Source organism: Schistocerca cancellata, chromosome 5 (genome assembly GCF_023864275.1).
Source record: "Schistocerca cancellata isolate TAMUIC-IGC-003103 chromosome 5, iqSchCanc2.1, whole genome shotgun sequence".
Lineage (NCBI taxonomy): Eukaryota > Metazoa > Arthropoda > Insecta > Orthoptera > Acrididae > Schistocerca > Schistocerca cancellata.
The window spans coordinates 142,739,453-142,753,764 of NC_064630.1; positions in this window are offsets into that span (position 1 = coordinate 142,739,453).

Sequence of the window (14,312 nt, forward strand, 5' to 3'; positions counted from 1 at the left end):
CGTAGAGTAACTTCTAACTTCTCATCGATGTCCTCACTCCAAGTTAGCAGGGGATTAAAGTTCTTCCTCCTTTGAAGTGCCTAATCCATTACAGTTGCAGATTGCATCCGCTGTAGTAATAACCGCATAGCTCTGGTATTACGTCGTCGATGTTGTTACCTTAATCAGACACCAGTCACCTGCTCCTTTCCATGGCTAAGTTCAGGGGTCGTATTACCTTTTTATTATAAACTTAGTGGCGTCGTATGCTCTAGGCAACCGTATTACTTTTTCTATAGTTTGCAAATAATTCCATTTTTAAATAATCGCTAAGGATGGCCTAACAAAATGTGAAAACTGTCCCCTCTTTCCTTTTCTCGATCACAAAATGGGTAAAACTGTCATTGTCATTTATAACTAATATGCAAACCAACAACAGGATTTAAATTTACCGACGAAGCTGACTTTCATCCTGTTATGGGTTAATTTGCTTTAAGTTAACTTATGGTTATTCCTTTTATTTTATTTATTTATTTCTTTATTGCAGTCAGCTGCACTAGCTTTAACATTGTAAAATGACTTTTGTGTAAGGATAATAGTTTTAATTGACAACTACTTTTCACCTGTGGGAAAATCATCAAGTCCAAATAATACTGTGGATATATTCATTGCTTGAATAGAAATTTTTTTCATCTCAGATACAGTATTGGAAGTTTGCATCACATTTGTGAAGCTGTTATCATATGGTTACTCACCAAGAACAGTAGGTTTCTTACAACATAAAAACAACTGGTTCTACATTAGTACTTACTGATGACATCTGTCAACTGAGGCTAGATTGGGTACAGCAGAGGTAATCGATTCAGGACATGTTACGCACTTTTCTTTTTAATACTACCATTTTGCAGCCTATTATTTAGATCCCCCTTTCCGTCTTGTACCAGTTTATTTATTTCTTCATCTCCCGTACAATAAATGATTTCAATGAGAAGATGCGTTTTTTCTTGATACATCAACCACATTTAGTTAAACTTGATTTTTGTCCAAGTTATAAAGCTATTATGAGTGTTCACTGTCAAAGTAGATTGCCTCAACGACAGAGCATAACATCGACGTGCTATCAATATCTCATCTGTGAATACGAAAAGAGGTGGGTTGTTGGACTGTACGTTAATGTTTGAGATATTCTCAGATAATTATGGAAAGGTGAACTTCAAAATACGTAGCCGTGTCAAATAAAATCATCGATATTTTCAAGATATGATGCAGCATAGAAAGAGAGATGGAAAGAACCAAAGACATTAATTCATAGTACCGTGCTGTGGCAGAAATAGAATATTCATACTCAGAGTGAAATCACTGTGCCCATAACAGTTGTATCTGATTTGCCAAAAGAGTGGTCTGTTGTTTCAGGGAGAAGCTAGTTTAACTCGAAGCTTACAGGGAAAGACCGACAAAATGACGTGAAAAGCACGTAACATGTCCAGCACAGTTGTCGACTGCTATCGAATTTCGTGGTCGCATCGTGTTTTACAGAAGTAACGTGTGTGAAGAGACCAATGTAAATCAGTACATATTCGCAAAAGAAACAGCTAAATGTTTACGACGAGCAAGAATATACTTCTCGTTGCTGCTCGACTGACTCTCATCAATGTAAGGTGTACTCTTACATTCCTGCCTAAGAACACCTTCGGAAGTGACGACATATTAGCAAAAAACAGCCAAATATTTCTAACAAGCAAAATTATAAATATTCCTGCTCGTTCACTCACAGCAATTTAAGCTTTCGGTTTTTGATTAGAGTGAATCCAAAAAATCGAATGAACTCACGAGAGAGAGCGCTGTCACATGTAAATAACACCGCATATTGTGAAATATAATACTAGTACATTAATAAAAAACCTCCTAGAATCGTTTCAATATTACATAATATACTCCTAGTAAATTAATAAGGAAGTCCTAGAATCCTTTACAAACGCAAATATGTATAAAAAACATTTGAACAGAGAATAATGTGAACCTACTTCGTGCGATTCCATAACTCCGTATCTCTAACCATTACACCACAGTATACAACACTCAGCAACTGAGTCTTTCGTCTTAGGATTTCATGAAGGTTTTTACCACCGACGTGTCATTAACCAACATTTAATTATAACAAATCATACAGTCAAGAATGACGGCAGGAGTGGCCGAGCGGTTAAAGGCGCTACAGTCTGGAACCGCACGACCGCTATGGTCGCAGGTTCGAATCCTGCCTCGGGCATGGATGTGTGTGATGTCCTTAGGTTAGTTAGGTTTAAGTAGTTCTAAGTTCTAGGGGACTTATGACCACAGCAGTTGAGTCCCATAGTGCTCAGAGCCATTTTGAACAGTCAAGAATGACGTGATTGTGACTAATCTTCAATGCGCCACTGTCTCGAAACGACACTCTGTTATGTCATCCAGGTTATAACATGGAACCAAGTAAATACGATGAATTCCAATACGCAGTGTCCAAAGGTCTTCATTTGTCGACTGCTGTCGAATTTTTCGTTCGCATTGAGTTTTATGGCACACACGTCGTTATATTGCAACTTCACAGTAAGCTTCGAAAGACACTAGCTTCTCTGGTTGTTTCAGCGCGTCATAGTCTCTTAGTAAACATCATGTGCCTGTCAGGAGAGCTTACACGAATATAGTTTTTACAGTTATTAAATTACAGTGAGACCGTATTGTTGACTTGTAGAAGGCCAGATTTCGTAACAGAGAACGATCCAGTGGTTACTGCATCTACAACTACATCGATACGCATATATCCGTAAATATTCTGCTGGCAACTGTACCGTGGGTAGCAAATGTACTTCGTACCAATATCATAGATTTTCTACCCTATTCGAGTAGCGTACTGAGTGAGGAGAAAATGACTGCCTATATCCACGAATATACCTACTGCCTCGAGTGGGAGTCTCGCGAATAATTTCTGATAGCGGAATATAACGCAAATTTTATGATCCCTTTTTATACACAATCACTGATAAAACTGAAACATATGTGACCTTTTTAACAACTGGACACAGATTTAATATCAGTTATGACTAACGCAATACAGATATTTTTCAAACATATTTATAAACACAACGGTGAAACACTCGCGAATCAGAATAATAAAAGAATAATAAAATACAAGAGGTGTTAAACTAACCTTTTTTATAGTCATTATTTTGTATTCTTCCACATGAAAAGAGCACTGTCAGTCATTGCACCAAGGGAAAATTGTGTTCAGAGCTCTCCGCATTTCCTCACGGGCGTCCAGCGACGAAATTCACCTGTAAACAGCAGCATCATCAGCGAAGAACATGGTAGTGCTGCTGGTCCCATCTAATAAGTCTTTCATACATGCTGGGAACACTGGTGGTCTTATTATATTTCCATGAGGCACAACTGATGTCACTTCCTTTTCTGTTAAACAGTGACTGCCAAAAGGTGGCTCATAAAAAACAAGTGGCGATCTATAATCACCATGGCTTGACCCAAATTATTTGGCTTATCAGATCCACTGCCATTACATGCTTGCCTAACAACTAATGAGCACAACAAAGACGAGGGCATCCGTAAATCTCGGCACTTATTAGGACTATTAATGCGGGATGAATCGTCAGTATTCACAGATATGACAGGAATGATCACTGGAAGCAAAAAAGTGCAATAAACATGGGCTCTAAAATGTATCCTGTAGGAGCGATGAGTACTTATTCAGTAGGGAAGAGGAGCGAGTGTTCGTAGCTCTTGAGGTACGCACTTTAGACCCTATGTTTGCTGGACATTTATTCTCCTTTTGGTCTAAATTACCATCCTCAAAATATCCAAAGCAAATAGATTGCAGTAGAAGAGATTTGTTTCACAGTATCGAATGTGTAGACGTGCTCATATGTCATAATGTATGCATTTTAGAGCCCATGTTAACTACTTTTTGCTTCGAATGATCGTTCCTGTCATATCCCTGAATGTTGACAGTTCCTCCTGTATATTATTGAACTAAGATACTACTTGTTAGGAGGACAATACCTAATTTTCCACACATAAAGTATTCCCTCCTCCCCAAAAACTGTGCACATTACAGAATACATATTTTAAAACTTATCTTTAACACTGAGGAATTACATAGGAAAATATAAAATGATAGAAAACTGCAGTTTCGGCCTGTACATTTCTCTGTTGCTTACCCGCCAATGAAGCATCATATCAGTGAGTAAACAAGGCAAAAATAAACGCACTCACATAGTCGCATCAGCACATACACTCTCAAATTACATACACACACCCATGTGTACGCATAAATCGGTATTAAACAGAGACCATGAATTTTTGACCACAATAGTGCAATGTGGTTCTCAGGAAAATACTCAAGTGTAGCACAAAACCGTTTACAGATTTTAAATAAGAACTGATTAGTTCATTAATAATTAATAACTGATTAATTCATTAATACTGATTATAAAAACATTTCAGAGTCGAAATTAATCTCTCTCAAACTATAGTAAATGATCGATAGTAACAATCAGCAGAGAGGAACATAACTACACATACAAAAGAATAGATAAAACATAGAGAAATATGAACAAAACCACAGACAGACATTGATAAAAATCGTATATATGATTTATTTGAGGCAGTTAAACAGGCATGCAGTCTTTTTTTTAATTTTGAAGTGAACTGACGCAAGGGGTATAGATTTTATCGTTCAGAAGACGCCATAGATATGGTAGCAACAAAGTCGACTTGTTACCATACGTGTTGATGCAGCTGTAATGGGCGTCCCTCGTCCTCTTTCAAGAACAAAGCGTCACTCACATAACTTGCACTGTTCTCCGATCTTACTCAAGCATCATTCAGAATCTTCTTCTGGGAATTCATTTCTCCATCATTGGTCGGTATTCTGCATGTCATGACGCGTGTTTCCCGTTTTAAATAAGCATGAGGACTGTCCTATGCACTACTTGCTTTTAAGACTCAAACAATGGTTTGCTTTCGCACTGATAATGTCTACATGTCCTCTCAGTTTGAATCTGTGTGTTTCACAAGGGCAGCCTACAGATGGCTCTACAACAGTTATGTTCACGTTCCTAAGTGAAGCTCGAGTACACTGTGCAGATCGAAGTAGCAATCGTCGTTCTCCGCATGACGTCAACTGTGGCAGCACATGGCTAAAAGCAACACGGAAGCCACGGTTATTATAGAAAAATAGATCATGGAAAGTACTTTCTCGTTTATTTGTGTGTCTTACGTCACGAATGCCTGGGTGTGCCACCGACAGTTGCTTGTCTTACAACACAAAGACGAAGGGAACTGGAATTACTTACAGCTTCAAAACGTGTACCCTGTGAAGTGTTACCAAAAGACTAAGTTACCATATCGAATGCTACATGTATTCACGGAATTTTAAATTAGGCAATTACGTCCGGGGTTAGCAAACAGAGCTGTTGCATACACCTCCCAGAAACGTTCTGAAACCATATGCTGTGTCCTGTTTGAATATTCCAGTTGCTACAATCTTTGTATCCCGTGTGGGGTTGCTAGTCCCCCATCGGGCGCCTCCCCGGGTGGCGGATTGGGGAATGCTCTCCAGATATGGTGGGTACCGGGGAAATAAAATACCCGGGGTGGACCAAAACTAGCACGGGTAGGGAAGACTCGTTAAGCCATGGTGAAGGCAAATCCCTAGGGGTAGAGTACCCCAAAATCAAGACTCCTGGTCCTCCAGGTTGGGGGTTGTGCAGGGTGCTACCAACCCACTCATGTAAAACAATGGCCGGTCAGGACACTCAAGGTATGCCTCGGAAACAGGACAGAATTTACTGGAACAGAAATTGGCAAAGTTACAAGGATTTCTCTTTTGGTTCGTGGAATGTCAGAAGTCTATACCGCCCAGGAAGCGCACAAATACTAATAAACGAACTAGGAAAATACAAGGTACAACTGGTAGCGCTCCAAGAAATAAGATGGCAGGGAACGGGATCAATGAAAATAGGAGACGGGACAATAATGTATGGAGACTGCGGTCAGCGCCATGAATTTGGAACGGGCTTTTACATTCATAAAACAGCAATTGACACAATAAAGGAATTCAAATCAATTAATAACCGAATATCACACATTACAATTCAGGCTCAGTGGTTTGATATTACATTTATAAATGTTCATGCACCCACAGAAGATAAGGAAGATGACGTGAAAGAAGAATTTTATAGTCAACTGGAACAGACATATAATTCAATAAGTAGACATAATGTAACAATAGTGTTAGGAGACTTTAATGCCAAAGTAGGAAAAGAAGAAATCTACAAACCAACCATTGGGAATTACAGCTTACATGATGAAAGTTCAGAGAATGGTGTGCGACTCATAAACTTTGCAATGGCAAATGGTCTCACATTAAGCAGCACAAAATTCCAACACCAACGCATTCATTTAGGGACATGGATATCACCAGATGGAAAAGTAGTGAACCAGATTGACCATGTCGCCATCCAAAGACGATTTCAAAACAGTATTAAATACGTTAGAACTTTTAGGGGAGCAGATTGTGAGACAGATCATATGTTAATCATAGCTCAAATGAAAATAAAGCTAAAAAAGAAACAAAGTACAAATAGGGTTGAAACTAAAAGGTACGATGTAGAAAATCTGCCAGAAGAAACAATAAAAGAAAACTTTAGGAAAGAAATGGAAATTAACCTATCGGAATCTAGACTGACACATAGTGACCAGCAAGACGTGGAAAGTAGATGGAGACACCTCAGAAACAGTATTCAAGATGTAGCTTCCAAAACTATAGGTAAAAGAAAACGAACTAACAAAATCTGGTTTAATATAAAGTGCCAAGAAAGAGTACTGGAGAGGCAAAATGCGAGGAAGGCATGGTTACAAGACATGGACAATATTACACTACAGGAGAGCTACTATAAAATCCGCAAGGAAACACAACGAACTCTAAGACAAGAGAAGAGAAAACACTACAACAACATGGTAAGAGAAGCGGAGGATGATTTCAAGCATCACAGAGCAAGGCAGATGTACCAGAATATAAAAAAGTCCTTGGGAAAATTCACTAAAAGGGAACAGTTTATAAAAGACCATAATGGGAAAATACTTACAAACAAGAATGACATACAAGAAACATGGAAGACATACTTTACACAGCTGCTCAACTGCAATGATCCACATTATTACTTTACATTTGAAGAACCAGATACAGTTGATATACAAGTCACCACACCATCAGTAAATGAAATAAGACAAACAATAAAGAAATTAAAGAACAACAAGGCCTGTGGGGAAGACCAGGTATATGCTGAGCTTTTAAAAAATGGAGGACCACAATTGGAAATAGAACTACATTCCTTAATTGAAACAATTTGGGAGACAGAAAACATACCGGCCGATTGGAAAACTGCAATTATATGCCCCATCTTTAAGAAGAATGATCCCCTTGTCTGTGATAACTACAGAGGAATTGCCCTACTCGATGTCACGTATAAAATTTTGTCGATGTGTATACTACACAGACTGATTCCCATAACCGAAGAACTGATTGGGGACTACCAATGTGGTTTCCGCACTAACAGATCCACTTTGGATCACTTATTCACATTGAGACAAATAACTGAGAAGGCATGGGAATTTAATGTAGATATCCATATTCTATTTATAGACTTCAAGAAGGCCTATGATAGCATACACTGACAGACACTCTTAAACACCATGAAAGAATTTGAAATACCATTAAAATTAATCAAATTAGTTAAAATGTGTTTGGAAGAAACCATATGCAAAGTTAAGACACCTGCAGGAGAGACTGAAAATTTTAAGGTGTACACTGGACTGAGACAAGGGGATGCCATCTCACCTATTCTATTTAATATTATCTTAGAGAAGATTGATAGAGAATTCACCAAAACTAATCCACAAGGGATCCAACTGCAGGGACAGAACATTATTAGACTTGCTTATGCAGATGATGTAGCCTTAATAAGCACTTCAAAAGCTGAATTAATCAGGATGATGCAAAATTATTACAAAATAGCTGAGAAAGCTGGACTTCATGTGAATGAAGAAAATACAGAATATCTAGTCATAAGTAAAAAACTCCAAAAGAATACACCACTGACCGTAAATGGTCTCACTTTCAAGGCAGTTGACCACTTCAAGTACTTAGGGAGTCTTTTTAGCAGAGACAATAGAGCAGAAATAGAAATAGACGCCCGTCTACCAGCAGCTAATAGAACTTTTTACAGCTGTATCAAAATTTTAAGGATGAGATCACTTAGTTCTGAATTCAAAATCCGTTTTTATCAGTCAACTATTGTACCAATAGCATTATATGGATGTGAAGCTATTACATTCAGGAAAAAAGATGAAGAAAAACTGTTGATATTTGAAAGAAAAATACTAAGAAAAATATTTGAACCAATCTTCGATGAAAATGTCATGGAGTGGAGGATAAGGAAAAATGAAGAACTACGGGAGCTGTACAAACATAGTACCATTTTGGAAATGTTAAAGAAGAGAAGACTGAACTGGGCTGGTCATGTAGCAAGGATGCCGGAGAACAGACTACCCAAAATAGCATCCACTAAGAAATTAGAAGGAAAGAGAAGAAGAGGAAGACCTCGAATTAGGTGGATGGAGAATATCCGGGAAGATGCAGCTAGGATGGGCATCAACTCTGATTGGACAACAATTTCCCTAGATAGAAATAATTGGAAAAGGCTCGTAGAGCAGGTGTATGGTCGATAAGGCCTTAGCCACGTGTAAAGCAAAGCAAACAATCTTTGTATGGGTGCGGAAGGAAAACTAAAAGAAAGCAGGGAAAAAAGATTCAGGTGACAGCAAGAGTGAGAAAGGCACTGGTAACATCTGAGATCCTGATATCAAACAAACTCAAGGCCGATGAGTACACATTACCTGATTTACCGAGCTTATAAAATGAAGAATGCATCAGCCCATGGAAAGAACTGGAGCATGGGAACGAAAAACTCTAAACTATGTGCAGTGTGTTGAAAGCAAGAGACACACTTGCGAAAGAGAAACTAATGGCCTCTCGTCACAGACAGAGGGAGAGTCAATTGGCTGCAAATCATCTGCTATGCAATAAAGTGAAGGTTATCTTGAAGATTTTCTCTGAGACTCAGATCAGCTACCAGCCATGTGGAAAGAAACAAGCCAAGTGGAAAAGAGAGAACACATGCAAAGCAGACACAATTCGCGCTACTTGTAGGAAATGGTATTAATTTTTAAGAAACAAACTCGAGTTTTCGCTATCTGGAATTTCAGTTTTAAAGTGATGCGCCTCTCGTCCTTTCCGTTGTCATCCTGGAGTGTGTTAAATTTAATGAAGGTTAAGGAACAGGCATTTTCTAACATTCAGCGTATGGGCATTGTTTGTTATTTTTTGATGAAATGAATGTCGAAGAAAGTGTGACATTTGACGTAGTGGAACATCGTGTTATAGGCCCACATAGTAACGTGGTTATTGTTAGGCTTTGTGAAGCTTGTTCCCATAATCGAGGTTGTAGTGTGGTCACAGTAGTTTCTGACCGTGGGGAGAACAATCGATATGCCTGGAACGAACCTCAAACTCGTCACGGTCACGTCAGTTCTTGTTTTCATTTGTGCAAACTGCTTCGTGACCACTTTATTGACGACGGCACAAAACTCTCCGATAAAAATTACTTATAAAATCGGCAATCAGCAATCCGGAATCATTACATAACACATATAGTAGAATGTTCCTCAAATTACCACAGTTTCACCTCGGTGTTGAACGTAGAGAGCGCCAGCGTGTATTTCTGAACTTGCACTTTTTTTGTATACCCTTGTTCAGGATATTCTCTAGCTGTTGCCAGACGAAGAATAAACGGCACATTTCTTTCGGCCTGCGAATAGTTACGGTGTCATTCTGAATTCTCTTAGAATGGTTGACAAAAATAAATTAGCGATCACTTGTGGAACTAACGAACGGCTCCAGTAAACGTTCCTCGATGAACTATTTTTTTATGTGAAAAAATGCTGATGGCAACAAAAAGCAACTATCGGCATTCCGAAAAGGACTGTTAACATCGATTAATTCTTTATTTGTTCATTCTTGTCTTCTGTCATTCGACATTACGTATATTTTAACAGGACGGCTGAACCGAAATTGCCTCGAAAATTAGTTTTCGCAAATTTGATGCAGTGTTCGTTTTTATCAGCATGCTCCCCATAAGGAAGTGAAACATCACCTACGTTTGTTGCTTCTGGGAAGGAATGTCCATGAAATTTCACTGTCGATCTCTTTCATCTACGGAGACTGGGTGACGGCAAACAACAATTCCTGTTATCGACTGCGTTTCCTGGAATTTTGCCTGATATACCTGCTGTGAGGCTACTGCAGTCTGCTGCGACAAAAGTTATTGAATGTTCGGGCTCATATATTTGGCAGGTTATATTACACGTCGTTCTACGTGGTGTGGTGGCGCACTGGCAATATCGTCAAAGAATTACTTCGGTCTCCCACAACGCTCTTCTCAGAATATAGATGTACAGAATTTCTGTTACGAGGAATTTTGTTGGAGCGTCTGTCAAATGGATGCAACAGACGTAATTGGAGCTCGTGTTCAACGAGGCTAAAGCAACTGAACATTTATCAGAGAATAATATATTTCTAAGATATCAACCGGTATGATTTCGCGAAAAAATCCTCACGTGGGTATGGAGGTAAATAAAACATTCTTCCGACCCGAATTTTTATTCGAATGTACCATCGCAAAATGAAACTGAAGACAGAGAGAGCAGCAGCATCATAGAAGCGGAAATCTTGTCTGTGACATTCTTCAATAGTCGGTGGATGTAACGAGGTAAGTCATTGCTATAAACTATGCGTAAATAGTATACATTGTGTGTTAAATAGCCGTGTTTGTGATGGGCTGTAGAGTTCCGCACATCTCGATCGCATTTATGCTTCGCCACTGAATAACCTTGCTACATCCCACAATGTACGCAGTTTCCTGTGGTTTCTGAAAAAACTAAAGAACATCATCCAGCTCATTCCGATGGTGCTGATACAACGTAACATGATGTACTATTACTGTGGGAGCAGTGCCTGTACACACGTTTCTCGAGTAATTTACGAGGTCTTCAATTTTTTGGTAATCTCCCATAGCATGATCGACATACCTGTTCCCTGTTGTGTGAGATTGGGAGAAGATGGGCCTCCCACACACTTCTGTCTGCAGAGATAGCATCCAATAGGTGCACCATTGTCACTAGGCGCGATACCAAAAACGAAATTTTTGTGCAATGGAATCTACATCGTTGGGCTCGTCACTAATGGGGTCCAACACGCATGCTATGTAAAGCAGCACATTAATATTCGAGAACTTCTTTAATGTTGGACCATTGCTTCAGACTGCTCCTATTTCATTTTACACTGTCAAAACCTCTCATTCTGGTGCAGAGTTTACGGGTTTTATTCCGTGTCATGTATTCTGCAAATCTGATACGTTTCACCACATTTCAATAAAAATTTACGTTTTATCGTTATTATTCTGTCTTTCCAGAGTACTTTTTTTAAACTAGTGCCTCAGTATGTATATAGTATGAAGTGCTTTTTACGGCTCATATGCAGACGCACATTTCATATAGTAACGTTCAGTGACTGATTCAATGAAATAGTCTCCTTCAGTAACACTCAATCACACGCATCGTCCCATATAAGAATTGTGAATGCGGCTAAGGAAAATGTTAAATGATTACAGAGAGTATCTAATAAAATCAAAATTATTTAATTTGGAAATTTCTGACGAAAGGAATTCCGCACATTGACTATATTCAATGAAACTAATCTTGTCGCAGAAATGTTCACTCGCAGAGGTTACATACTACGTGTTAAGAATGTGCTCACTTTTAATTTATTTCACGGCACGCAACGAAGAAATCTCTTTCAAATTCTGTAATTAGACCCTGTTAATGTCTTACCTGCAACGGAACGCTCGCTTCTTTTCTGTATAGGCGTAGTTGCCAGTGACAGTGCTGTGGAGGCATAGTAAGCTAAAAGAGAAAAGCGCTGCGTTGCGTGTTATAATTTACCGCTTGTCAAGGAAGACAACAACCTATCCACTCGTCGTTTTGTTCATTTGCTAACAATATTCTTACAATTTGTTGCATTCAAAATTTATGTCATTTTGAGAAAAGGATGAGGATGATTATAAACGAAAAATAAAATTCAATCAGAATTTGTTTAATTTTCTTAAATTTTCAAATGTAACATTTAAACTCCTTTTAATGAAATTACTCTTTTAACGCTATTATAGACACCAAGCATTACTGAAGTATACATTTGGTATGAGTTTTCCTTTTAAATTATTGTACCATAATTTCCTTCTGACTAACAGAAATGGACGGAACTTGCTAATTCGTCTCCCTTAGCGAACAGTCGAAATCAGTGATGAATGAAATTTAACCAACTACAATAATCGCTAAATGCACGCAAAGCCGCATCAAAATCAAACCAAAAAATCTTTTCACGAATAACATTCAATTTGTATCCATTCACCACTTCTCAAAATTTCTCATCTTCGCAAGGGAACCACTTGTTCTGACCCAGAGCTCTCAGCTTTGCCAACTCGCCCCCGTCACGTGTCGCCCAAGATTCGACTACGACTCCCTCACCCCAGTATTGCTGTTTCGCCTATCGTGAGCTATTTTATTCAGCAATGATTTTCTTAATGTTCAGATCGATTTGTTACAGAAATAACTGATAAACTCGCACAATAGATGTGTAATCATGGAGGTAAAAATTAGGGTGTTGTCATTACGTCACAAACTTGAAGCCGACGTCCGCCATCTTACGTAGTCCAAAACATTAGGTTCACCGCATTCATACCTCAATGCTTCACCACCATAGATGGTACTTCCCCGTGACGTCACTCTAAAGTGCCTGTGTCCAGTTTAGACCTTTCGAAATATCTACTACCTTACGTGGTCGAAACCCTAATAGTATCTGCTGCTTTGATTGTTTGCGACGTTTACGGATGTACTAATGCATCCGATCGTAATCAAAAGCTTAAAGGAATTACGTTTCATTTGAAAGTGAGCTATTCAAGTAATACTTTCTTTTGTTCATGAATTATACTGGCAGTGTTTACTTCTATTGTTGTGGTTTTATTTCTGTTACTTGACGCTGGATTGCCAATCAACCCCTATGCAGTTCTGTTTCGTTGACACTTCAGTAATCGTTCACTTCGTTAATATGCACAAGATACGATAGCAAGCCTTGCTTCTTTCACCATTGCACACGTTTATGGGGTAACAAAGAAAGCTTAGGTAAGTTTCTTGCAAACTAAACCATTAAAAATGCTGTGCATACGAGACAAAAGCTGAAAATGTGACGAACAAGAAGCAGTACTAGTAAGCAAACGAGCATTGGTTTCTGAGTTCAGCTTCATTTGCTATCGATACAAATGCAGTAAAAGCGGAACTAAATGGATTACGAAAGCATCTTTTTGATATCACATTTTTTCTCTTCATAGTTATAAGAAATATATCAATGAAAAACAAGTTACACTAACTAATGTGTTGTATTAAAAGGGCAAATACGCATTAGAGAACAGAAAAACTTTCGAAATTGCCTTCCTGACACTATTTTGATCACATAAGCACTGCTATTTTTAGCATTTAAAACCACTGTATCGTGCACTCGACAGAAACGATGAACACGAAACAATTGTAAACAGTAGTCTGGGCTATTTAAAATGGCGCAGACGCCGCTCACTCTGACTTCAAAACAACAGTGAAGTCTACAGCTCCATCTTCCTTCTTTTTTTAGCTGTATGTCTATTACACAAATGACTGGTAAACTGGCTATAGGGAAAATTATGTTCCAATAAATCGATACATTACATTAAATCGATAGTTCCAAATGTAGTCGACGAAGTATTTTTATAAATAAAATTTCTTCGTGATATAAGTGGCAGGCAAAGTGGCTCTCTAAGATTCTTCCGTAATACAAGCTAGACTGATCTATACAACGTTCCTATATCATTCAGAGTAGGTGGCTTTCTGCTTAAAAGAACCTTGCATCTGCTGCCATTCCACTAAACGCTATATTTTTTAACCCCAAAGCAGGGGCAAGAATATTAGAGTTCGAGTTTATACCAAACAGATCAATATCACACAGCTAAAACTCTTTTCATCAAATGAATTCGCATTTGAGAATAAGAAATGTGATCAACTGTAGAATACAATGACGACAATGAACACTCTTATGGCGATAAACGGAAAATCCGTGTTCGAGTCCTGCTCCGGCAAAAATT